This window comes from Pleurodeles waltl, chromosome 4_2 (genome assembly GCF_031143425.1).
Source record: "Pleurodeles waltl isolate 20211129_DDA chromosome 4_2, aPleWal1.hap1.20221129, whole genome shotgun sequence".
Lineage (NCBI taxonomy): Eukaryota > Metazoa > Chordata > Amphibia > Caudata > Salamandridae > Pleurodeles > Pleurodeles waltl.
In genome coordinates, this window is record NC_090443.1 from 886126753 (window position 1) to 886152117 (window position 25365).

Below are 25365 nucleotides of genomic sequence, written 5' to 3' on the forward strand. Positions count from 1 at the left end.
TTTCTGCTTTAAAAAAATACAGACAGGAAACATTGTTTTCTGTCTGTATTTATCTGTAAAGATCAGCAAAGAAAGGAAAACTGAGAGTCTCAGCTATAATTTGAATGTGACGGTGAGCAATATCCTCATGGCATCCTGCCTGCTTGTTATTATAGTAATCATTTGCGAACACCTTAGCAGCATAGACACGAAGGGTTACAAGCAACAGCAAAAGAATAATGATATCGAACGGATCCACACAGGGTCCATAGAGAAACCGTTCCCGGGCACTGCAGAGCAGGCGGCGTCTCTCAAGTGGGAGTCCTGCTGGAGGATAGAAACATTCTACAGGAGTCACAAAGAGGTGTCGAAGGGCTACTTGCCGGTGAACGGCCTGGTGCACGCCACAGTCGGGTCACCGAGCACAACCAGCCCAGCACCTCCCCTCTGAGGAAGAGGACAGTAATACAGGACCAGCCGCAGGGTCAAGAAACACACTGAGCAGCCCGTCACGTGATGTCATGTTGTTCCCAGACACACCGAAGGTGCATTCCTCTAAAGGGAACCATACGTTACCAGGTCCCTTCTGCCTCTTCCCACAATGCAGTGTGCGCGCGCAGAACATGGCGTCCTACTGAGGAGGAGCTACTGTTTGGTGGTGACACCGGGGGCTTGCATCTTCTCTGGAAGGACAGAAGGGGGCGACGGCTAAGGACATGGGTAACAGCCTCAGGAGCAACAAAACCAACTAGAGCAAGGTATACACTCTTCCGCTATTCGCTCTGGAAGTAAGGTGGGAGGACATTCAGTTACTAGCCGTTGTTTATTTCCTATTGAACCATATTATGGGACGTGTTGCTGCCCAGTTTCCTTGTACTGAATTATAGAACGTTGTTTATTTACGAGATTTAACCTTAAGCACTCGCTCGTCCAAGACCGCACGAGTGTCCTGTACTGGCACTATGCCCTCCTTCACCCGTGCGGGCAGAGCTTTCTGTGCAGGGACTTGAAGGAGGCTAATGTTGGTTCGTCGCTTCTTTTAACGTGAGTGGGGAAAATGTAATTTTTCTGTCTTCATTATTTATGCTTTACAAAGCATGCCCAAAACGGCCCGGTTTCCTTGGTTTAAAAACTCTGAAAACTACCAGAACATTTTTCTCACGTTGCAATTGTTAAAATATATTTTACTTCATCTATTTGAAAGAAGAGAACGATTTGACTCGAGTTGACTGATTGTTGAAGCCTAACGTGTCATTTGCAGTTGCTTGTACACTTCTCTCCCAGTCCATCTCTACTCCTGGATCTAAAAGCTTGTAACTGATTTACATGCTTTTGTCCCTTCTACATTGCCCCACAATCCTCTGCCGCAGTTTTTTTCTCTGAACCCTTCTATTCATCGGGACCTAGTAACCCAAAACTTGAATTTCTTTTTTTTTGTTTTAGGACGAGAGTAGCATTTTTTTAAGGAACTTGATGGCCAGAATGTAAGATGGGTTGTAAACAGGGCATAATTAGCTACGCAGCGCTGAGGTGACTGGTTTGTTGTTGATGGAGGCAGTAGATATGACATAACGCACAGCGTTAGCAGTTGGTTTCGGTTTCAGAATCGAGAGAATAGAAACCTAGAATTTCGTGGTCGAGCAATAACTAGGCGCTTTCCCAGCTCTGCCGCTTGTCTGTGTTTCACTTTGTACAGTTTCCAATGCATGTTCTCGCATGGTGAAGAAGGTGAGGTCATCTTAGTTTGCCTCGGGGTCCTGTTGTGGAGCCTGTCATACTGTAGTGTAAGTTGTTTTCGACTACAGAACGAAACTTGGTGTCTATGTAGTAAGCGATGGTGTGTTGTACGAACATTTATTTTATTTTTATGTTCATATCACAAAACAAATGAAGCCCACAGCAAGCGCATCCGCCACCTCTGCTGTTCAGCCAGTAAGCCCAACCGCAGTCTGCAGCACACACGTGAGCGTGGAACCCCCAACTCAAATAACATGTACCTCACGAAATCACATAACAAATAGATTCCACATTCAGAAGTAGAACTTAAATTATAGGTATGATATACACTACCTACAACACCTTCCCCCTTGGAGAAAAAACACAAAAAATAATAATAAATGATGAAATATATTAATACTTCATTTGATGTACTTTAAACTCTATCTTAGTGCAGATAGAAATCTTTAACTTTTGTAGGCATTCCCACATTTCTTGTGCATTTAACTGAAGAACGCCTACCAACATTTGTTACATCTGTAGGTGCAGGGACGCACATAGTAGAGTCAATGTCTTCACCATCTTCATGTTCAACATTGAACTCCCCAGTGGTCGTACTGTTGAGTTTTACAGTAATCTAATTTCTGCAATCATGCAGCTCATTTTCATCATTTCGTGCAATAGTATCAGATGTATTTTTAGTTTCAGGGTCACACCAAAAGCTTGAGTTTAATTCTTGCACTTATTTCTGTCTTTTACTGATTGTATTTTAGCAGCTTGCACTGGAGTGACTTTAAAGACATCTCTATTGGTTCTCCATCCTTTGCCAGCTAATAACAGTGAGCCTTTAGATATGTTTTTCAATGAGAACAGGTCTTGACAATTTGGATTCTCCTTTTTTGACCTTCAAATATTTTTTTTAAAGTATAGGTTTTTATTGGCATTTGCATTACAACACTACCAAGACTGTATGATGGTACTTTTCAGCGTGTTAGTTTCCAGTATGCTATGCATAATGTATTCATCCATTGTCAAGTGTGATTCCCTTCTCCTCCATTTCAGCTAGACATTTCTTACACACCCCTTAAGATGGATAATGCTGCGTATCAGTGCAACCTCCGTTTATAGGGTTTGTTCCATTTTCCGTAGTGTCGTGACTTCCCTGCCTCCCACCATGACCCACCCCAGCCACCACCGCTGTTTGTGGCATATCAGTGGGTGGCGAATCTAGCAAATCAGTTAGCATGGCCGCCCAAGCCTGTAAGTCCACCGCTAGTTGTGCGGGTCCGACGCATATGGCTCTCTTCAGCATTTGCTCATTCAGTCATATCTCTCTTCTATTCAGCTAATGTGGGAGCTCTGGGAGATAACAATCATATAGCTGGCCATCGTTTGGCTAAACTAAGTCCCAACATTAGGAACTTCTGCTTATTTTTCTTTTCTTGCTGATCGGGACCTGTCCCAGTAAATAGTGCCCTATTTCCTTGGGCCCATTAAGTGCCGACAGCCTCTCATCCCAGTAGACCACCACGTCTGGACATCGCCAAATCATATGTATGAAATCCGCATTTATTTGACCACACCTCGGGCAGTATGAGTGTCTCATAAGATATGATATGTAAGGTTTTAGGGGATACGTACACCTGGTGTAGGAAGTTGGCTCTGTAAACACTATCTGAAAGTGAGAGATAGTGTGCACAGAGTCCAAGGATTCCCCTTAGAGGTTGATAATGGCCAAATTAGATAATTCTAATGCTCTATTTTGTGGTAGTGTGGTCTAGCAGTAGGCTTGTCAGAGGGTAAGCATTTGTTGTACACACACAAGCAATAAATGAGGAACACACACTCAGACTTAACTCCAGGCCAATAGTTTTTATATAGAAACATCTTTTCTTAATTTATTTAAGAACCACAAGATTCAAGATTTGAAGTAAATACATAAAATGCAAGGTACTCCACACAGGTAAGCAAGGAACTTTGAATTAAAGCAGTAGTACACACAGTATATGTTAAAATGGCAATAAGCTATTTTAAAAGTGGACACAGTGCAAAAATCAACAGTTCCTGGGGAAGGTAAGTTTGGTTAGTTTTTGCATGTAAGTAAAGCACTTACAAGTTTAGTTTCCTGGGCATAGGCAGCCCACCGTTGTGGGTTCAAGGCAACCCCAAAGTCACCGCACCAGCAACATGGGGCCGGACAGGTGCAGAGGACAAAGGAGGGCCCAAAACACATAGGCACCTATGGAGAACAGGGGTGCTCTGGTTCCGGTCTGCTGGCAGGTAAGTACCTGCGTCCTCGGGGAGCAGACCAGACACACAAAACACACCCTTAGCGGCACAGGGGCTGCCGGGTGCAGTGTACAAAGTTGGCGTCAGGTTTTCTATAGGAAGCAATGGAGGGACCCTGGGGTCACTTAGGCAATGCAGGCAGGGCACAGGGGAGGCTTCTCGGGCCAGCCACAAACTGAGATAGGAAGAGGGCCTTCTGCTGGTCACTCCTGCACTGGAGGTTGGTTCCTCTCAGTCCTTGGGGCTGCGGGTGCAGTGCTTGGTCCAGGCGTCGAGTTCCTTGTTACCAGGCAGTCGCGGTCAGGGGGAGCCTCTGGATCTTCTCTGTAGGCGTCGCTGTGGGTGTGCAGGGGGGTCGACTCAGGTTACTCACGTCGTCGCAGTCGACTGGGAGTCCTCTCTGCAGTGTTTGTTCTCTGGAGCTCAAGCCGGGGTCGTCGGGTGCAGAGTGAGAAGTCTGACGCTTCCGGCGTGAAGGGAGGGTTCTTTGAAAGTTTTTTCTTTGTTTCAAAAATGTTGCTGTTGGTGAACAGTGTCGCTGTTCTCAGGAGTTTCTTGGTCCTTCGGTTTCAGGGCAATCCTCAGAGGTCGCTGGTCCCTGTTGGATGCGTCGCTGTGCAGGTTCTTTGAGTCTGGAGACTGGGCAGTAGGGGTGGGGTCAAGTCAGTTGTCATCTCTGCAGGGCTTTCAGGTCAGCAGTCGTTCTTCTTTGTGTAGGTTGCAGTAATCTGATTTCCTGGGTTCTGGGTCGCCCCTAAATACTGAATTTAGGGTTGTGTTTAGGTCTGGGGGGCAGTAGCCATGGTTACTGTCCTGGAGGGTGGCTACACCCTCTTTGTGCCTCCTTCCTGAGGGGAGAGGGGCACATCCCTATTCGGGGAATACTCCAACACTAAGATGGAGGATATCTAAAGGCAGGGGTCATTTCCGCTCAGGGCACCTTAGGGGCTGTCCGGACTGGTAGGTGACTCCTCTTTGTTTTTCTCATTATCTCCTATCTACTTGCCGCCAAAAGTGGGGGCTGTGTCCAGGGGGTGGGCATCTCCACTAGCTGGAGTGCCCTGAGGCATTGTAACACGAAGCTTGAGCCTTTGAGGCTCACTGCTAGGTGTTACAGTTCCTGCAGGGGGGAGGTGTTAAGCACCTCCACTCAGTGCAGGCTTTGTTTCTGGCCTCCGAGACCACAAATGCTCTCACCCCAGGGGGTCAGAAACTCATCTCAGTGGCAGGCTGGCACAGACCAGTCAGCCCTGCACTGAAGGATTGGGTAAAATACAGGAGGCATCTTCAAAGACGCCCCCTGTGTGCATTTTGTAATAAATCCAACACTGGCATCAGTGTGGGTTTATTAGTCTGAGAAGTTTGATACCAAACTTCCCAGTATTCAGTGTAGCCATTATAGAACTATGGAGTTCGTTTTTGACAAACTCCCAGACCATATACTTATTATGGCTTACAATGTTTAAAAATTGGCTTAGACACTGTAGGGGCATATTGCTCATGCAGCTATGCCCTCACCTATGGTATAGTGCACCCTGCCTTAGGGCTATATGGCCGGCTAGAGGGGTGACTTACCTATGCCACAGGCAGTATTGTGTGTGCATGGCATCCTGAGGGGGATGCCATGTCGACTTTGCAGATTGTGTGTGTTGGTGGGGAGAAAAAGGCAATGTCAGTGTGCATGTGTGAGGTGAGGGGTACCTTAGGGTGGCAAAATACATGCTGCAGCCCTTAGGGACCTTCCCTGGTCACAGGGCCCTTGGTACCACTGGTACCTTTTACACAGGACTTATCTGTGTGCCGGGGTGTGCCAATTGTGGAAACAATGGTCCATTTTTAGTGAAAGAACACTGGTGCTGGGGCCTGGTTAGCAGGGTCCCAGCACACTCAGTAAAGTCGGCATCAATATCCAGCAAAAAGTGGGGGTAAGTGCACCAGGGAAACATTTTCCTACACAAGCCCCCAGCCCACAGGCCAGGAGACTCCGCCAAAGCTGGGAGAGTCTTCCTAGTCTGTCAGATGAGGAAGAGTAGGGAAAACTGGCTGGTTTGTTGCAGGGCCTACTCTTCCTTACATCCTCCTGTTCAGGTCATTCCCTCTGGGAAACTGACCCACTTTCACAGTGATGGGACCTAGTCTGAATTGCTTTTTGTCTCTGTGTTTAATGTCTTCACCCATTCTCTCTATTTTAGGGGTAGAGGTATTCACCTCTGCTAATCTTACCTTAGCCAGGGTCACCCCTAGCTTACCCAAAGAGGTTACCCATAGCTGGAGTAACCCCACCATGACCAACAGGGTCAGGGGGCCTAACTTGCTGTTTGGCATGCGGTCAGACCACCATGCCAAGGACAATGCAGCCATAAAGGCCAACACCCAGCAGAGGCCACTGACAGCTGTCAGTGTCCAGAACCACACCTTTAGCTCTTCACCTACAAGGGAAGGGGCTAAGTTACAGGCTTCTTTGGGTTCAGCGTGCCTGTCTGCTGTGTTAGAGTGGGGGCTTTTAATTTTTGTTTTATTAAACACCCTTCTTCCACTCTTTCTTCTGTTAGCTGAGGAGCCACCCGCTTAGGCTTAACAGTTGCCTGACTAGTCAGGACTTCTTGTGGGTCAGGTTGGACTGTACCAGTGCCACTTTACGAGTTCTCCCCTACTGGAGAAGAATCTCCTGAGCTTGCTGGAACCTTGGCTAAAGGTTGTCCACCTTTCCTGCACTGTTTTATTTTCTTTTTCTTCTGGGGCCTACTTGCAGTTACTGCAGGGGCAGCACCTCCAGAATCCTTGGGAGAAGACTGGCACTGGACCAGTTCCTCTCTTGGGCTCTGACTAACTTCTGGGTAGTTATTTCCAATGAGACAATCAAGGGGGAGGTCTGTACTGACTACCACCCTTCTCCAGCTAGAACCCCCACCCACTTCTATGGGCACAAAAGCCACAGGCCTATCAGTGACCCTGTCTTGGCTAGCTCTTACTCTGGCAGTCTCACTTGTGATGTACTGCTTTGAGAACATCAGCCTATCATGCACAATAGTGTGACTGGCACAAGTGTCTCTCAGGGCAGTGGCTGGGATTCCATTCACCAGTAGGTGGTGGAACTGTCTACTTCCCTCTGGAATCTCCAACTCACCTGTTGGGCCCTTTTTCCAGTTGAAGGCAATGAAGACCTACTCATCGGAGGAGTCATCCCCAGTGGCTACACTAGTCACCCCTGGGGTTTTGCCAGGGGGGATTGTTTTTGGGACAAGAAGTGTCCTTGGTGTGGTGCCCTGTCTGTCTACAGTTTTGGCACCATGCCTTAGTGGCATCCCAGTTCTTACCCTGGTACCCACCTTTATTTTGGGTTGTGTCTTCGGGCCCACCCACCTGGTCTGATTTTTGGGGGCCTACAGAGTACTCTTTTTCTTTATTTCTAGTGTCACCCACTTTCTCCTGGGGAGGCTTTGTAACCGCTTTCTTTTGGTCACCCCCAGTGGAAGTTTTGGTTACCCTAGACTTGACCCAGTGGTCTGCCTTCTTTCCCAATTCTTGGGGAGAAATTGGACCTAGGTCTGCCAGATAATGATGCAACTTTTCATTGAAGCAGTTACTTAAAATGTGTTCTTTCATAAACAAATTATAAAGCCCAACATAGTCATGCTCTTCATTTCCAGTTACCCAACCATCCAGTGTTTTCACTGAGTAGTCTACAAAATCAACCCAGGTCTGGCTCGAGGTTTTCCGATTTCCCCCCCCCACCGAGCCTAATCCTGTACTCCTCAGTGGTGAATCCAAAGCTGTCAATCAGGGTAGCCTTCATTAGGTCATAAGATTGTGCATCTTTACCAGAGAGTGTGAGGAGTCTGTCCCTACACTTTCCAGTGTACATTTCCCAAAGGAGAGCACCCCAGTGAGATCTGTTTACTTTTCTGGTTGCACAAGCCCTCTCGAAAGCTGTGAACCATTTGGTGATGTCATCACCATCTTCATATTTTGTTACAATCCCTTTGGGGATATTTAGGATGTCAGTACTCTCTCTGACCCTATTTAAGTTGCTGCCACCATTGATGGGAGTTAAACCCATCTCTTGTCTTTCCCTTTGTATGGCTAGGAGCTGCTTATCCAAAGCCAATCCTTTGGCCATCCTGACTAACAGTAGGTCATCTTCATTGAGGTTGCCCTAGGTGCTTCCAGAGGTACTGGTCTCCTCTGTGGAAGAACCAGTCTCTCTCTGACTATGATTTGAGGAGTCAGGGTTTGAGGGACCCTGTTCTCCCTGATTAGGATAGGAGGGGAGAATTCATCCTCCTGTTCACTAACTTCCCCATCTGAAGGATTATCCTCAGAGGGGTGGTCCCTTTTGAACTCTGCCAAAAAGCTACTGGAGCCTGACTTTGGAAGGGTTGGACCCAGTTTTTATCTTTTTAGCTTACAGAGAGTCCTTAACTCTGACATCCTTAAATGCAGGTAAGGGGCGAGGTTGAGTTCCACCACCATCTCATCTGTGCCAGACATTATCACTCTAAAAGTTGGGATTACTTTTTAAGAATCTAAAAACGACTTCTAGAACTTAAATCCAAATTTTTACAAGCCTTTAAACCCTAAAAATAAATGCTAACAGAGACTTACACAAAGCCCTAGCAGGACTTTTAAAAACTTAGAAAAATAGTTCAAGTTGCAAAAATCAGTGTCAGATGACAATTTTTGGAATTTAATCGTGTGATCAGGTATTGGCTGAGTAGTCCAGCAAAGTCTTAGACCCCACCGCTGATCCACCAATGTAGGAAGTTGGCTCTGTATATACTATCTCAAAGTGAGAGATAGTGTGCACAGAGTCCAAGGGGTCCCCCTTAGAGGTTGATAGTGGCCAAATTAGATAATTCTAATGCTCTATTTTGTGGTAGTGTGGTCAAGCAGTAGGCTTATCAGAGGGTAGTGTTAAGCATTTGTTGTACACACACAGGCAATAAATGAGGAACACACACTCAAAGACTTAACTCCATGCCAATAGTTTTTATATAGAAAAATATATTTTCTTAATTTATTTTAGAACCCCAAGATTCAAGATTTGAAGTAAATACATAAAATGCAGGGTACTCCACACAGGTAAGTAAGGAACTTTGAATTAATGCAGTAGTACACACAGTATATGTTAAAATGGCAATACGATATTTTAAAAGTGGACACAATGCAAAAATCAACAGTTCCTGGGGAAGGTAAGTTTGGTTAGTTTTTGCATGTAAGTAAAGCACTTACAAGTTCAGTTTCCTGGGCATAGGCAGCCCACCGTTGTGGGTTCAAGGCAACCTTAAAGTCATCGCACCAGCAGCACCGGAGGCGATAGGTGCAAAGGTCAAAGGAGGGCCCAAAACACATAGGTGCCTATGGAGAACAGGGGTGCTCCATTTCCGGTCTGCTGGCAGGTAAGGACCTGCATCCTGGGGGAGCAGACCAGGGGGGTTTGTAGAGCACTGGGATGGGATGGGGTGGGGTGGGGTGGGGGGGGGGGGGGGTGAGAGACACAAACAGGCAAACAAAACACACCCTCAGCGGCACAGGGGCAGCCGGGTGCAGTGTGCAAAGTTGGCATCAGGTTTGCTGGAGGAAGCAATGGAGGGACACTGGGGTCACTTAGGCGATGCAGGCAGGGGGGCTTCTTGGGCCAGCCATCAACTGGGCTAGGAAGAGGGCCACCTGCTGGTCACTCCTGCACTAGAGGTTTGTTCCTCTCGGTCCTGGGGCCTGCGGGTGCAGTGCTTGGTCCAGGTGTCAGGTTCCTTGTTACCAGGCAGTCGCGGTCAGGGGAGCCTCTGGATCCTCTCTGCAGGCATCACTGTGGGGGTGCAGGGTGGTCGACTCGGGTTACTCACGTCATCACAGTCACCTGGGAGTCCTCACTGCAGTGTTTTTTTTTCTGGAGCTCGAGCTGGGGCGTCAGGTACACAGTGAGAAGTCTCTTCCTTCCAGCTGGAAGGGAGAGTTCTTTGAAAGTTGTTTCTTTGTTGCAAAAATGTTGCTGTTGGTGAACAGTGCCACTGTTCTTGAGAGTTTCTTGGTCCTTTGGTTTCAAGGCAGTCCTCAAAGGTCGCTGGTCCCTGTCGGATGCGTCGCTGTGCAGGTTCTTTGAGTCTGGAGACCGGCCGGTAGGGGTGGGGCCAAGTCAGTTGTCATCTCCATCGTCTCTGCAGGGCTTTCAGGTCAGCAGTCCTTCTTCTTTGTGTTGGTTGTAGGAATCTGATTTCCTGGTCACCCCTAAATACTGAATTTAGGGGTGTGTTTAGGTCTGGGGGGCAGTAGCCATGGCTACTGTCTTGGAGGGTGGCTACACCCTCTTTGTGCCTCCTCCCTGAGGGGAGGGGGGCACATCCCTATTCCTATTGGGGGAATCCTCCAAAACTAAGATGGAGAATTTCTAAAGGCAGGGGTTACCTCAGCTCAGGGCACCTTAGGGGCTGTCCGGACTGGTAGGTGACTCCTCCTTGTTTTTCTCATTATTTCCTCTGGACTTGCTGCCAAAAGTAAGGGCTGTGTCCAGGGGGCAGGCATCTCCACTAGCGGGAGTGCCCTGGGGCATTGTAACACAAAGCCTGAGCCTTTGAGGCCCACTGCTAGGTGTTACAGTTCCTGCAAGGGGTGGGGGGATGTTAAGCACCTCCATCCAGTGCTGGCTTTGTTTCTGGCATCAGAGAGCACAAAGGCTCTCACCCCAGGGGGTCATAAACTCATCTCAGTGGCAGGCTGGCACAGACCAGTCAGTCGTGCACTGAAGGATTGGGTAATATGCAGGAGGCATCTTCTAAGATGTCCTCTGTGTGCATTTTGTAATAAATCCAACACTGGCATCAGTGTTGGTTTATTATTCTGGGAAGTTTGATACCATACTTCCCAGTATTCGGTGTAGCAGTTATGGAAAGGTGGAGTTAGTTTTTGACATACTTAGTATGGCAACACTGTACTTACAATGTCTAAGAATTGACTTAGATACTGTAGGGGCATATTGTTCATGCAGCTATGCCGTCACCTGTGGTATAGTGTACCCTGCCTTAGGGCTATAAGGCCAGCTAGAGGGGTGACTTACCTATGCCACAGGGAGTATTTTGTGTGCATGGCATCCTGAGGGGGATGCCATGTCGACTTTGCCTTTTTCTCCCCACCAACACACACAGTCTGCAATGGCAGTGTGCATGTGTGAGGTGAGGGGTCCCTTAGGGTGGCCCAACACATGCTGCAGTCCTTAGTGACCTTCCCTGGTCACAGGGCCCTTGGTACCACTGGTACCTTTTATAGGGGACTTATCTGTGTGCCAGGGATATACCAATTGTGGAACAATGGTACATTTTTAAGTGAAGGAACACAGGTGCTGGGGCTTGGTTAGCAGGGTCCCAGCACACTTCTCAGTCAAGTCAGCATCAATGTCAGGCAATGGCAGTGTGCATGTGTGAGGTGAGGGGTCCCCTAGGGTATCAGAACACATGCTGCAGTCCCTAGGGACCTTCCCTGGTCACGAGGCCCTTGGTACCACTGGTACCTTTTACAAGGGACTTACCTGTGTACCAGGGGTGTGCCAGTTGTGGAAACAATGGTACATTTTTAGTGAAAGAACACAGGTGCTGGGGCCTGGTTAGCAGGGTCCCAGCACCCTTCTCAGTCAAGTCAGCATCAATAGCAGACAAAAAATGGATGGGGGGGTAACTGCAACAGGAAGCCATTTTCCTACACCTGGTGTATGACATAATGTGCCAGCCTAACACAGGCATTGGATGACACCGTCTGTTGGACCTGGCTCTTCTCTGAAGGGTCATCCCCATTTTTCTGACTTTTCTGTGGGCTTTAGGACTCTGAGCACTTTATCACTTCCACTTCTGATCAGTGCTAAAGTGTATGTGCTCTCCCATCTAAACTTGGTATGATTGGCTTTCACGCGATTAGCATACTAAATTTACCAGAAAGTCCCTTGTACATTGTTACCTCCTTCCCAGCGCCTGTAAATGAAATGGTACTAGTGGGTCTGCAACGCAGCTTGCGCCACTCACAGAAGTAGCGTTTCAAACCTGTCTCAGGCCTGCCACTGCAGAGCCTGCGTGTGCAGTTACTGCCAGTCTGACTTGGCCAGTCAGACTACTTGTCAAGGCCTAAACTCCCTTTTTTCTACACCTAAGTCACCCCTAAGGTGGGCCCTAGATAACCCTAGGTGTAGGGTGCTGTGTATGTAAAAGGTAGGGCATATGTCTTTATGTACTATGGGCCATATGTACGAACACATTTTCCCATTGACACAGAATGGGAAAAACCCTTTGTTACATCTGGCCCTATATGTCTTAGTAGTGACAAACAGCTTTTTCACTCTTGTGAGTGCTGGTCCTCTCATAGGATTGTGTTGGAAATGCCCTGACATATGTCTGAGCAGTATCTTTTGATCTGTGACGCATAGTGTGGGCATGTTTGGAATGGTATTGAAAAATACTGCTTACTGGTGTAGGTGAATTTTCTATTACCATTGTAGAAATGCTAGTTTTATAAAGTGAGCATTTCTCTGTCCTTATGATGCTAGTGCTTTTGCAGCCTGACTCCAATCCACGTCTGGGGCAGAGTGACTGGTCCGCTTAGTACAAACTTTCCAGACAGCCATAGCACAGGAGGGGCTGGGTGTGACAGAAGAGGAATCTGCATGCTGATAGTCTTCATGGGCTGAGGAGAGGGAGGGTCGTTCACACGTACATGTGAATAGGCTGTGTCCTGCCCTCACACAAGGGACTGATTACCCCCTGCTGATGTCTGGAGCCAGTGTGGAGGAGAAAGGGCATTCCTAGAGCTGGTTAGAGTTGGTTGGAACCTTCTCCCCGCCTCTAGAAGCTGGGCAAAATGAGTAGAAGTATAGGGGTTGTTCCACATGTTGAGACAGTGCATGTACCTGGAACTAGTTTCTGCTGGAGGGGGACTGTTGTGCTGTAATGAACCGCCACTGGGCTTACTTGTGTTGGGCTGACTCTGCTAAGCCCCAGGAGGGGCTGCCACTTACTCTACAGGAAGCCTGGTGAGCTGGTCTATTACTTGCCCTCTACCCAGTGTTCCCCCGGTGATCTCCTGGAGCTGGGTGCTGTGCCCCCTTTCCCTCTGTGTTTTACTACTTTATTATTAGCGCATGGAGAGTACTGTATTCCTTTATTAAAAGTACATGCTGAGCGCTGTTTGCCTTTTTCTGGAAGTCCCCTGGCCCCTGAATGCCTGTGGGGCCCGTTTCGTATCTAGAACTAGTCGCCTGACTGCTCCTGTGGTCACTGATTGTGCCCCCCTTTTTTTTTTGGTGTGGCAGATTCGTTCTCCTGTTCTAAAGGATCGTGGGGAGGAGAAAAGCACAGCAGGAGCTGCCAACAACCCCGGACAAGCACAGCCAAGGTTAGTGCTCTGTAGTGTCTCGGGGCACACGCAGGCACCTCCTTCCATGCTGGGAGCCCCAGGACGACGGCTCCGCTCTCCGGAGAGTCCATGCACCTTATCGGGTACAGATGCTCGTGGTGGAGGAATCTGGGGGCTGAGGGAATGATCCAGTGCAGCGGAGCCCCCTCCTCCCAGTGGTGGTCTGGTGGGCATGGAGTGCAGAAGGGGACCCTGGAGCTCCTGCCAATGTGCCAGTAGGCGGCCAGAGACTCACTCGTAAGACCATGGCCCATTCTGACCCTCCAGACTTACTTTCTGCCATACCCTCCCGCAGATGAGGATCTCCAGGATCCTGAGTGGCCTCTGGGTGTAGCGAGGGTGGGTGGGGGAGTGGGGAAGAGTAGTTACGGGTACATCCCCTGTGGCCCTCTGGTTGCTCAGAGAGTGGCTGCGCAGAGAGGTGGACCTGACAGCGGGACGGACCAAGGGAGGCTTCCCCACAGAAACTAACCTTGGCCTGAGAGGGCCTCTTTATCCTCAGTTGGCCGAGTAGGTAGGGATCCTCATCGGAAGTCCCTGTCTGACCAGTGCTGATTTTGCCCCTATAAGCAGGGTGGTGGAAGCACAGGAGCCCCTGCTCTTGACGTGTAGCTCTTGCCCTAACCATGTCTGTGTGTGCTGTGCAGACGCTTTACACATTGCTTCTGGGATAAGCCTGTCTGCTTGTGCCGAGCTATCAAGGCAGTGAGCAGGGGTTATCTTAGGTGTGAAGCTCCATTACCATGACTAGAGTGGTGGTTACTGACTGGCTGAGGTGCCTACCCTAGTCAACCAGGAACCCCATTTCTAACACCGTCCTAATCTCCTCATGGACGGCGACCCAATCCTTTGGCCTCATTGGTTCGTTCAGCAGAGCTTGTCATTTAACCTGCACTGGGAGCTCCTCCGTCAGTAAGTTCTCCCTCATGGCTTTCTAGAGGTGGACCACCTACCCCCCTCCAGGTGGGCCAAATTGTTTGGCTGTTGCCGATATCTTACCATAATGGAGGAACTGCCCTGAGTCTAATCCAAATGTGGTCAGAGCATCCTTCAGGGATATAAACCAGCCATCTGGGTATAGGTCGCCTACAGTGTCTCATCCCTGCACTCATGGCAACCGGGCCACTGACACCGATTTGGCTATCTGGAGGAAGAGCCTAAGGCCCCACAAAGGCATATCTGAAGCAAAGGGCACTCGGCGCATCACCCCCTTTACTACTTCTTACCATGTCTCACAGATCCATCTGACCACGGCTGGCACCTCAGCCGGAACTCCAGAGCCCATCATAAATAATTCAGGTAGGGAGTGGTCCCATATGTCCCTGCCAGTACAGGATTCTCCCAAGTCTCCTTGTCAGCAAACCAGTGTAATGCATGTTGCAGCTGTGCAGCCAAGTAGTATAACTTCAGGTGAGGCAACTCAAGTCTCCCTCCGCCCCACGTTTGCTTAAGTGTATTAAGGCTTACCTGCTTCCTCCCTATCGCCCACAGCAACTCAGTGATTAATTTATCAAGCTCCGTAAATACCTTCCTAGGGTTGTCATGTAGCGTCCCCTGAAATATAGACTGTCAGGGAGTCAGTACAATAATTTTCACTAGTGCCACTTTCTCCATTAATTAAGTATACGTGTAAAGTGTTCCAGAATTTTATGGACGGCTTTAGTTTGTCCAGGACTTTGCCCATTTTGGGTTCACTGAAGCGGTGTGCACAATGAGCTAGTCTTATGCCCATTTATCTAATATCATCCACCACCCAGGGTATATCGGTTGTGAGGAGAGCAGCTAGAGGCCTACCAATTAGCCCTCCCATGGGGAATAGCATGGATTTAGCCCCAGCAATATGGGTACTGAATATATAGGTTGTCTCTAGTAAAGCATCATCAGCATATAGGGATACCACATGAGTGTGGTCCCCAACATGTATGCTCCTGCCCTGTAAGATCTTGCGCAGTCGACAAGCTAAAGGCTCCATAGTTAAAGCGAACAGCAGGAGAGACAAGGGGCACCCCTGCTGGGTTATGCGGTGTAGCAAGAATTGTTTGGACACTGTGACTCCCACTCTGAATGTGTGTAGAGCAACTGAACCCATCGTAGGACGGTGTCCCCCCACACCCGCTCTGCGCAAGACATGCCATCAAACTTCCCAAGACCAGTCAAATGCCTGTTCGATATCCAGAAAGGCCAGAGCATATGGGCCTCCCATATCAGCATGGACATGCCATACCAACACAAGTCTCTGCAGGTTACAGGTAGTATTCCTGCGTGGAATAAACCCACACTGATCCTCGTGTATGAGGCTGGGCAGGTATAGTAGGAGTCGCTACCCACGGATCTTACTTAATATCTTGGCGTCCACATTTAACGTGGAAAGGGGGCGTATGATGCAAGCTCCTGCGGATTCCTATCCAGCTTAGGGAGCTTGACCACAACTGTCTCATAGAAGTAGAAAGTATGCCCTTTTCAAAGGCCTCTGTATAGACCTCCATGAGCTTTTTAGCCGTGACTTCTGCTTTACGCTGGTAAAATTCTATGGGCAGGCCATCACAACCCAGGGCTTTAGCTGTTTTCAATGATCATATGGCTGTCACTATCTCCTCTTTGGAAATAGGAGCTCCCACTCTGTCACCCTCTTCCCTAGATTGGGGAGGAAGCTCCACTCCCTCCAGGTATTGTGTCCCTGCGCATTGTGTACTTGGCTGAAGACCGGAATAAAGTGTTTCCAGAAGGACAGCAAAGGCCTTTGTTATGCCTCATTGTGTACACACTCTAACCCCTGATCTTTCCTGTATCTCCACCATGGGGCGGGGGGGGGCTTGGGTTTCGGTAACGAGGAGATTGGCATGCATTCAGCTTGCCATATCTCCCTCCATGTGTAGCCGCTGCTGATTCTCACAAATGTTTCTAGGCGGTCCCACGTTTCTAGTAGCTTCTGCATGCATTCATTCCATTCCCTCAATGTCTATGGCTGCTCTATTACTGTATGCTCTAAAGTGCTCAGTTGTTGCTCCAGTATGTTTAGGGATTTCGCAATTGTTGTTTCACCCCATGTGTTACTTTTATGCACACCCCATGCAAGTGCCCCATTCAATACCCATTGTCCATGCACGTCCCAAATTTTCTGTCAAGTAATGATCAACAGTTTCCCTCACCATCTCTACAAACCTGTGGTTTGTAAGGGCCACAGTTTGCTTGCGCCACAAGGGTATTCCCGGTGGCTTCTTTGACAATCGAGCCAGGTAAGTCACTTCTACGCGTTGTAGCAGGGAACAAAGCACAGGGATGTGGAATTCCTATCACCCGACGCCCAGGACATCTTGTTTGGGGTCAAGGGCAACAAGTTTTTATGTTTACTTTGTCCTTGGGACAAGTAGGCCCAACCCCCTGCAGCACAAACCCTTTGGCTGCCTGTTTACAGAGAGTTGAACTCTCTGCAGTTGAGGTAATGTGTTTCCAAAAGATAATGCTGTTTGAACTTGTATTTATGGTTCATTATTTGAAAGCCTTCATTATTAGGGTGCGTGCTGTAAATAAATGTTTTAAGGTCACACTTCACTACTGACGTTGGTTCCAGTACAAAAAAAAAAACGTGTACACCCGTTTGAAAAGTTTAGCCTAAGAGGCTAAGTATAATGCTCCCAGAATGCTCTCTGATTATATGCAAATGAAGTGTCATTTAGTAAAATGTGTTGATGCATGCTAGTATTTCCCAAAAATATTTCTAATGGAAAATCAGTGTAACCATTTTCAACACGATTATGGGAAGCATGTAAATAAACAAACACTGACAAAGCCAACTGATCTGACATACTTTTATAAGTCTTTTAGTTTCATCAATGCGTGTCTTGTTTTGACATGACTTTTGTAACACTTTATTGTTGTGGGAGCTACCAGGCCCTCAACATTGTAACAAACATTGGCAAAACCCCCCCAAAAAGTTTTTGAACTCTTAAAGCACACGTTGCCACCAGCGGCATAAGAAAGGCCCCGCAGCCGCCCTCCAGGGGGCCCCGTCAGCACAGCACCTGCCCTGAGTGAGTCTGGAGAGGAGGCTCCTCCATGTTCTTTGCAAAGGGGCACCCTCCAGTTTCGTTACGTCACTGATTGCCACTGTAGTTCCTGACACTGAACAAAACTACTTTGTGTGGCAATATGCTCCTTGTGGAAGAGCAGAATGCGATCACTCACAGTAAAGCCAGCCGAAAGAGAGAGAAATAGAAGTTTAATAAAAACAAAATGTCTTTGTTAACACCGGACCTAATTAGGGACCAAGACCCACATGTAGGTAGCTTTTTGCATGTCGCAAACGGCGACTTTCGGTGTTTGCGACGTGCAAAAAGCACATTATGATGCACAAACCCAGTTTTGCGATTCAGTAACCTGGTTACCGAATCACAAAACGGGTTTGCGACTCGCAATTAGTAAGGGGTGTTCCCTTCCTAATTGCAACTCGCAGTGCAATGTAGGATTGTTTTGTGAACGCGGGCGCAAACCAATCGCAGTTTGCACCCATTTCAAATGGGTGCTAACACTTTTGCAAAAGGGAAGGGATCCCCATGGGACCCCTTCCCCATTGTGAATGTCACTGTAAAAAAATTTTCAGAGCAGGCAGTGGTCCTGCGGACCACTGCCTGCTCTGAAAAAATGAAACGAAAACGTTTCATTTTTCGTTTTTGTTATGCATCTCGTTTTCCTTTAAGGAAAACTGGCTGCATTACAAAAAACCCCCCAAAAAACTGCTTTATTGAAAAGCAGTCACATACATGGTGGTCTGCTGTCCCCAGCAGGCCACCATTCGTGAGGGGGTCGCAAATTGCGACCCACCTCATGATTATTCATGATGTAGGCATTTGCGAAGCCCTTGCGAATCACAGAAGGTGTCAAGGACACCATCCTACATTCGGATTTGCGACTCGCAATTTGCAGGTCACAAATCTGAACCTACCTACTTGTGGCCCCAAATTCTTAAAGAAAGTCACAAAAGTGCACCCATGGTATATGTCGTACCCCTATAAAATATTTGTGAACTGTATTTTAGCGTGGGTAAATACGATGTGTAGATGTGCTCATGTGAAAATCTATTGAGCATTTGCAAGTTCATTTTCCCTCCAGCCACTTTCTTCCCAACCCTGGAAGAAGTTCTAATTCTGCCATTGTCAGGAGTAAATGTCCAACCTTTCTTATTATGGGAAAATATTAGAGAAAAGCTTGTAAAAATCTTTAAAACATGCAGGTTAGTAGGTTTGCAGACTCAAAGGTATTCCAGCCCTGGAACTATTGCTTACTGCTTCCTCCAGCCCCAGTATGCAGATCTGCAGAAAGGTGGCAAAATAAGGAAATTGCTACAGTAGGGATTGAAACTCCAAGTATTCAAGCCCTACTATGGTAGTAGCCCTGGCATAATCAGAGAGGCTATTAATTGCTGCCATAATTTGTCGCCACACTACATGGCACCAAAGGGACAAGTAGATCTTTTTACAGGACAAGTAGATTTGAGAAGCAACCTGTCCCCTGGACAAGTAGATATTTTAATAAATTCCACACCCCTGAAGCATCAAACAGTAGTCCAAGTGGCTATAAGCCGCCGGGACATGATAAGAGTACAATTTAGTTTGGGGGTTTCTCACTCTCCAAACATCATGGAGACCCGCCACCTTCATCACTTCCCGAAGAGTGCCTGTCATAGTGGGTTTAGTGTCCGCTCATGGGGAGATGCCGAACCAGTTCCCTATCAAGCACGCAGTTGAGGTCCTCATGAATACATCTCATTATCCATGTACTCAGCAAGTGCGCTAATGATCTTACTAAAGTATTCTCCATCATCTATACTCTGAGCGTAGACATTCACCAGACAGACCTCCCTAACATCCAACATACCTAAATCATCCCATATCTCCTGTTAGGGCCAATTATAGTTTTCTGAACGACAAAGGGGACCCCTGGGGCCACCCAGATTAAGGAACACCGGGCATCATTTGAGTATGATGTGGCGAAGAGCTGATCCCTCCATCCACGTCTTTGGGAAGTCACACAGATTCCCCCAAGTATGTGTTTCTTGAAAAAAATGCAACTGACACACCATATTGTTTTATGTATGAGTATACCCCTCTTGTTTTTTTGGTGCCCTCGTTCATTCCAGGCCAGTACGTTCTTCCTGCCATTGTTCTATTAGTTTCAAATACCCCACCACACACCTGGGCATTGGGCACACACCGACACGCACCTTGGGCAGTCTAGTAAGCCAATTGGAATGTTATAGGTTCAAGCTGCCAATACCAATAGAATAACAATATCATAACACTCAACAAATGTAGTAACATTACCCCCCTCCCAAGGGTAGTGAGTCTGAACAACTGGGGCCCCCAACATGTGTGCCGAACATCCAAGTCCCTCAGCCCTAATCTCCATACAATAAACACATCATAGTCTCCAAAATAATTTTCCTATGTGAGCCTTGCATCCTATCGGGTGGTGAGGCCTAAGAGACTCAAGCCACCTACTACGGGATTGCAGTCCTCCCCCGTCCAAGCATGAGCAGATGAAATGTAATTGTTTGACCTTGTGTACCAATTTGGGAGCTCTTGTCAGTCCGTGCCATTACTTTGGGAGTCTGCTCTGGGACCAAAAGGATTAAACAGTGTCCGGGATGCAGTTGGAGTCAGCCAGGTTTCTGTCTGGGCATACAGGCACCCTCATGGTCTCTCGACTGCCCGTCCTGTGAACATGTCCAGTGAGTTTTCCCAGTGTTGTGCGTTCCTCTGGGTGTTCCCGATTTACTTCCTGCCCCCCCCCTTGACCTGGTTGCAGGCCGTGGCTGAGGAGGCGCATGGTCCAGAGTGTCTAGCCATCTGTAGGCTTTCTCGGGAGTTGCGAAGAGTAATGCCTTGCCCTTGTATTGTACCCGCAGTTTGGCTGGGAACATGAGACTATATCGAAGGTCTCTGTCTCGCATCTGTTTCTTGACTGTCATATAGTCTCTCCATAGGGTTTAGACTTTGCGTGTAAAGGCCAGAACAATCACCCTGGTGTTCTCGTATCTGGGAGCCCTACCCCACCCTCTCCGGGTCCTGTCATGTTGCAGTATAGCATCACTGTCCTAGAAACTGAACAAGCTGGCAATGATGGCGCCCTAGGTTTTGATGCCAGTGCCTGGTGTGGTACTCTTTGGTGAAGAATTTGGAGAGCCTTTTGGGCTGCAGTACCATTGGTATCCAGTCCTCCAGAAAACAGTTCAGCTGATTGACCTTCAGCCCTTTCAGGAAATCCAACGGATTTTAGATTGTTCGGTCTGGAACGGCCTTCCCCATCTTTCACCAGGTCTTCTAGGGTAGCCACAAGTGATTGTAGAACAGTGACAGTTTTTTTAAGGGTGCTGACCTCTTGTTGGTGTTCCGAGACCTGCCCCTCGGTCTCAGTAACTCTCTCCGATACCTTTCTTAAATCTTCGCGTAGTAGACCCACCTCAAGCGTTGCAGAGTAAATTCTGGCCAGATTATGGTCCCTGGACCTCTTAATCTCCGTCATGAGGGCAGCCAGTGTTTGGGTCAAGGGGACCCCGGGTGGAGCTTGTTTCTGTGGGTCTCCCTCTGCAACCCCTGGTGGCACAGTCAAGGTGTAATTGTTTATTTTATTAGCTTGGACCCCTTTTGGTGGTTTATCTTTTGCCATCTTGGGTGTTCAACAGGCACCAGCAAGACACTTCACAGGGTCCCACGTAGTGTCGCTGCCACTCTAGGTACATCAAGGGAAGACCCGCATGGGACCCCACCCTGAGCCACCCACTACTCCCCACACTCCAGAGATCCAAATGACCCTTTTTGCAGGGAGGCAGGCAACAGTCCGGTCACCCTCTAGCAGGCCAGCCTACTGCAGTATTTTAGAGGCTATGTCTTTTCTTTGAAGCTTAACCTCTTATGCCTCCCAAGAGACAAGAACCATCAGGGGACGCCCCAATCCAGCCTTGGACTCCGTGCCTCTCCAGCGCAAGCAACAGTTCCGTTTGAGTGTGAATGACCTGGGGCCTGCCTGCATGCCCCTCCAGCTGGCTGCTGATGCCCCAGGCGGGATGAGGCCCACTCTCCCAGTCAGGTGCCCTCACTCACTGGAGTTCACTGCTGCTGTGTATCACCATGACGCCGCTGCCTGCCCCCACCGTGCCATACAAGAGGAAACGAGTTAGGCACCACAAGGCCTTGCCAGGCTGTCCCCACTTCATCTGTTTGGCCACGCTGGTGTGTGCGCCGCAGTGTTCCAGTCTCCAGACGGCTCCTTGCAGCCCTCTCCTTCAGCGCAGCGCTGCTTTCTCTCAGTGACGGCTGAGGCACGGCCTCCAGCCCGACCACTGTCCTCCAGGGCCAAGCCCCGGCGCTCTGCTGTCTATCTGTGCTGAGCTCCTCCCCACCACTGTCCTGTTGCCGAAATCACTGTGCTGGGGTAACAGGATGCCCGGTCGCCCGGTAAGAGCTCCAAGGCCACAATAGCGGTGGTGGGGATTGCCTCAGGCTGGCAAGCGGTCCCAATAGCCCATTTCCTGGGGGGGGGGGCATGCGTGTGGATAGTGAAAAGGCCTGAGGGGCACTTCAGTAAAACATTACCGCATGGCCATCTCGCTAGGCAATGCATCAGAAGAAATTCTTGATAACACTCAGTCTCCAACATTAACATTTATTTGTCTTGCATGATGTTTGCTCTCTATTTCTTTTTTAATATATTTTGTTTCACTATTACCTTATCCACCAAATTGGAATGACATTTGCACTTATTTCTTCCATTGTCAGTTAACTTTCTGATCCAATCTGGGCAAACATTTGTTCTTGCATCTCCTTTTCTCAGTAGTGCAAATGAGCATATTTTTGTGGTACTCTGTGGAGTTAAATGATAAGTCCAAATATTGTCCCCCAAAAAACTTCCAACATCACAGCCCATAGACTTAGCTGTCTTCACACCTTCTTCTAAAAATGTGTTCATTCTCTCCACTTATCCATTTGATGGAGGTGAGTATAGTGCTACCTTGATGTGTTTTATGTGTTGTTCCTCAAAAAAAGTCTTCATGCGTAAGGATGTAAAATGTGTTCCATTGTCAGTGACAATTTCAGAGCGTTGATCCTCAATAATGAAAACATTCTTCAAAACTTTAATAACTGATTCAGTAGTGGGTACACTTGTAAAATCAAAATGTACCTATTTAGGGAAACAGTCAGTTAAGACTATTGTGTACCTCTTGCTGGAAGGTAGTAGCTTTCCTGCGAAATTGAGAGCCACCTTATGCCAAGCTTCACCAGGTAGCAGGACCAATTGAATCTGTGATTCAGTAAAATTTCAATGTTTGTCTGATAAAGGACAGGTCGTACAATCATTAATAAATTTGGCAACTTACACCCCTATTGCAGGCCATCAATAAAACTGTTTAAGATTTGTTGAAGTGCTGCTGAGTTCCAAATGACCTTTTATGTGCTTCTTCAATCAAGACTTTTCTTGGAATTGGGGACTCTCATATATCATTTGTAGGGAGCTGGCTCTGTATAAACTGTATCAAAATGAGATATAGTGCACAGAGTCCGGGGGTTCCCCAAGAGGCTTGACAGAGGCAATAATAGACAATACTAATGCTCTATTTGTGGTAGTGTGGTCGTGCAGTTAGGCTTATCAGAGGGTAGTGTTAAGCATTTGTTGTACACACTCAAGCAATAAATGAGAACACACACTCAATGACTTAACTCCAGGCCAATAGGTTTTTATATAGGAAATATTATTCTTCGTTTATTTTAGAACCAGCTGGTTCACCTCGAACCTTCGAGCCTCCAAGCAAACCTGCCGGAAACTGGAGAGAAAGTGTCTCCTCGAACAGACACCGGACAACTATGCCGCCTTCAAGAACGCCATCCACAATCACCATCACCTCATCAGATCTGCCAAGAAAACATCCTTCAAAGACCGTCTGAACAACAACGCACACAACAGCAAAGAGCTCTTCAACATCGTGAATGAACTCTCCAACCCCAGCTCCAGCACAAACAACATCCCACCTTCACAAGATCTGTGCAACTCCCTCGCCGCCTTCTTCCACCACAAAATCAGACATCCATGACTGCTTCAACAGCCAGACCACCCCGCCAATCACCGACTTCTCAGACTCTCCACCCACCTTCAACTCCTTCAACGCCTATTCCTGGTCGTCTGGGCCAACGTGAACAAAGATGACACAATCAAAACCATGAGCACCATCCACTCTGGATCTCCTTCAGACCTATGCCCGCACCACATCTTTAACAAAGCAAGCGCCACCAACGCACCCCACCTCTGCAAAGTCATCAACATCTCCTTCGAGACCGCGACCTACCCCGGGAGCTGGAAGCATGCTGAGATCAAACCCCTACTCAAGAAACCTATGGCAGACTCGAGAGACCTCAAGAACTTCCGCCCCATCTCCCTGCTCCCATTCCCGGCCAAGGTCATCGAGAAGATTGTCAACAGACAACTGACCCACTACCTCAAAGAAAACAACATCCTGGACCCATCCCAGTTAGGGTTCCGCAGCAACCACAGTACCGAAACCGCCCTCATTGCCGCCACCGACGACATCAGAGCCCTGCTTGACAACGGCCAAAACGCGGCCCTCATCCTCCTGGACCTCTCGGCCACCTTCGACACCGTCTGCCACCGCATCGTACGCACACGCCTCCACAATTCATGGATCCGGGACAAAGCTCTGGAGTGGACCTCCTCCTTCCTCTCTGGCAGAACCCAGAGCGCCCGCCTCCGCCCCCCTCCCCCCCCTTCCGCTCCCAAGCCTCCAAGATAATCTGCGGCGTTCCCCAAGGTTCGTCCCTCAGCCCTACACTATTCACCGTCTACATGGCCCCGCTTGCCCGGCTACACAACCTCAACATCATCTCCTACGCCGACGACACCCAACTGATCCTCTCCCTCACCAAGGACCCCCTCACCGCCAAATCCAACCTCCGTGAAGGAATGAAGGCAGTCGGCAAATGGCTGAGGAACAGCAAACTGAAGTTGAACTCCGATAGGACGGAGGTCCTCATCCTCGGCGCCAACCCATCAGCCTGGGACGACCACTCTGGGAGCAGCCCCAGCACCCACCAACCATGCACGCAACCTGGGTGTCTTCCTCGACTCAACACTCTCCATGACCAAGCAAGTCAGCGCCGTCTCCTCATCATGCTTCAACACCCTCTGCATGCTCAGCAATATCTACAGATGGGTCCCCACAGATACAAGAAGAGCAGTCTCCCAAACCCTTGTCAGTAGCAAACTTGACTATGGAAACGGCCTCTACGCAGGAGCCCCGGCCAAGCTCCTCAAACGACTGCATCGCATACAAAACACCTCCGCACGCCTGATCCTCTATACCCACAGCCACATCACTTCCCTTCTGAGAGACCTACACTGACTCCCCGTCAACATAAGGATAACCTTCAAGCTCCTCACCCACGCACACAAGGTGCTCCACAACACCGACCCAGCCTACCTCAACAGACGACTCACCTTCTACACCCCGTCCCGCCAACTCCACTCAGCCGACCTCGCCACCATCCCCCGCATCCGAAGAGCGACTACCGGAGGCAGATCCTTCTCCCACCTCGCCGCCAAGACCTGGAACACCCTTCCCTTACCCCTACGACAGACCGAAGACCTGCTGACTTTCAGGAAGCGGCTCAAAACCTGCCTATTTGAGCAGTAGCAGCACCCCCCTCAGCGCCTTGAGACCCTCACGGTGGTAGTGCGCTCTACAAATACACTGATTGATTGAACCACAAGATTCAAATTGCAGGTAACTAAATTAAATGCAAGGTACTTTGAATAGGTGTGGTTAGAACTTTGATCCAAAACAGTAATGTACACAGTTGTTCATAAAATGGCAATAAGCTATTTTAAAAGTAAACACAGCAAATTTCAACAGTTCTTGGAGGAGGGAAGCACAGTTTGGTTAACACAGTAGGTAAAGTACCTACAAGTTCAGTCTCCGGAGCA

General features: G+C 48.4%; 1 protein-coding gene across 6 annotated transcripts in view; it reads left to right on the forward strand.

Moving 5' to 3' along the window:
- The first annotated feature begins 441 nt into the window (after nt 1-441).
- TUT4 (terminal uridylyl transferase 4) overlaps nt 442-25365 on the forward strand; it is a 1006035-nt gene continuing 981111 nt past the window's right edge. For 3 of the 6 annotated variants that reach the window (XM_069232661.1, XM_069232662.1, XM_069232666.1), the window contains exon 1: nt 443-737. The gene's annotated coding sequence lies outside the window, so the exon portion shown is untranslated. Of the gene's footprint in view, nt 738-13271; nt 13357-25365 lie in introns of those variants that run through there. The other 3 variants (XM_069232665.1, XM_069232664.1, XM_069232663.1) reach the window with 2 other exon arrangements.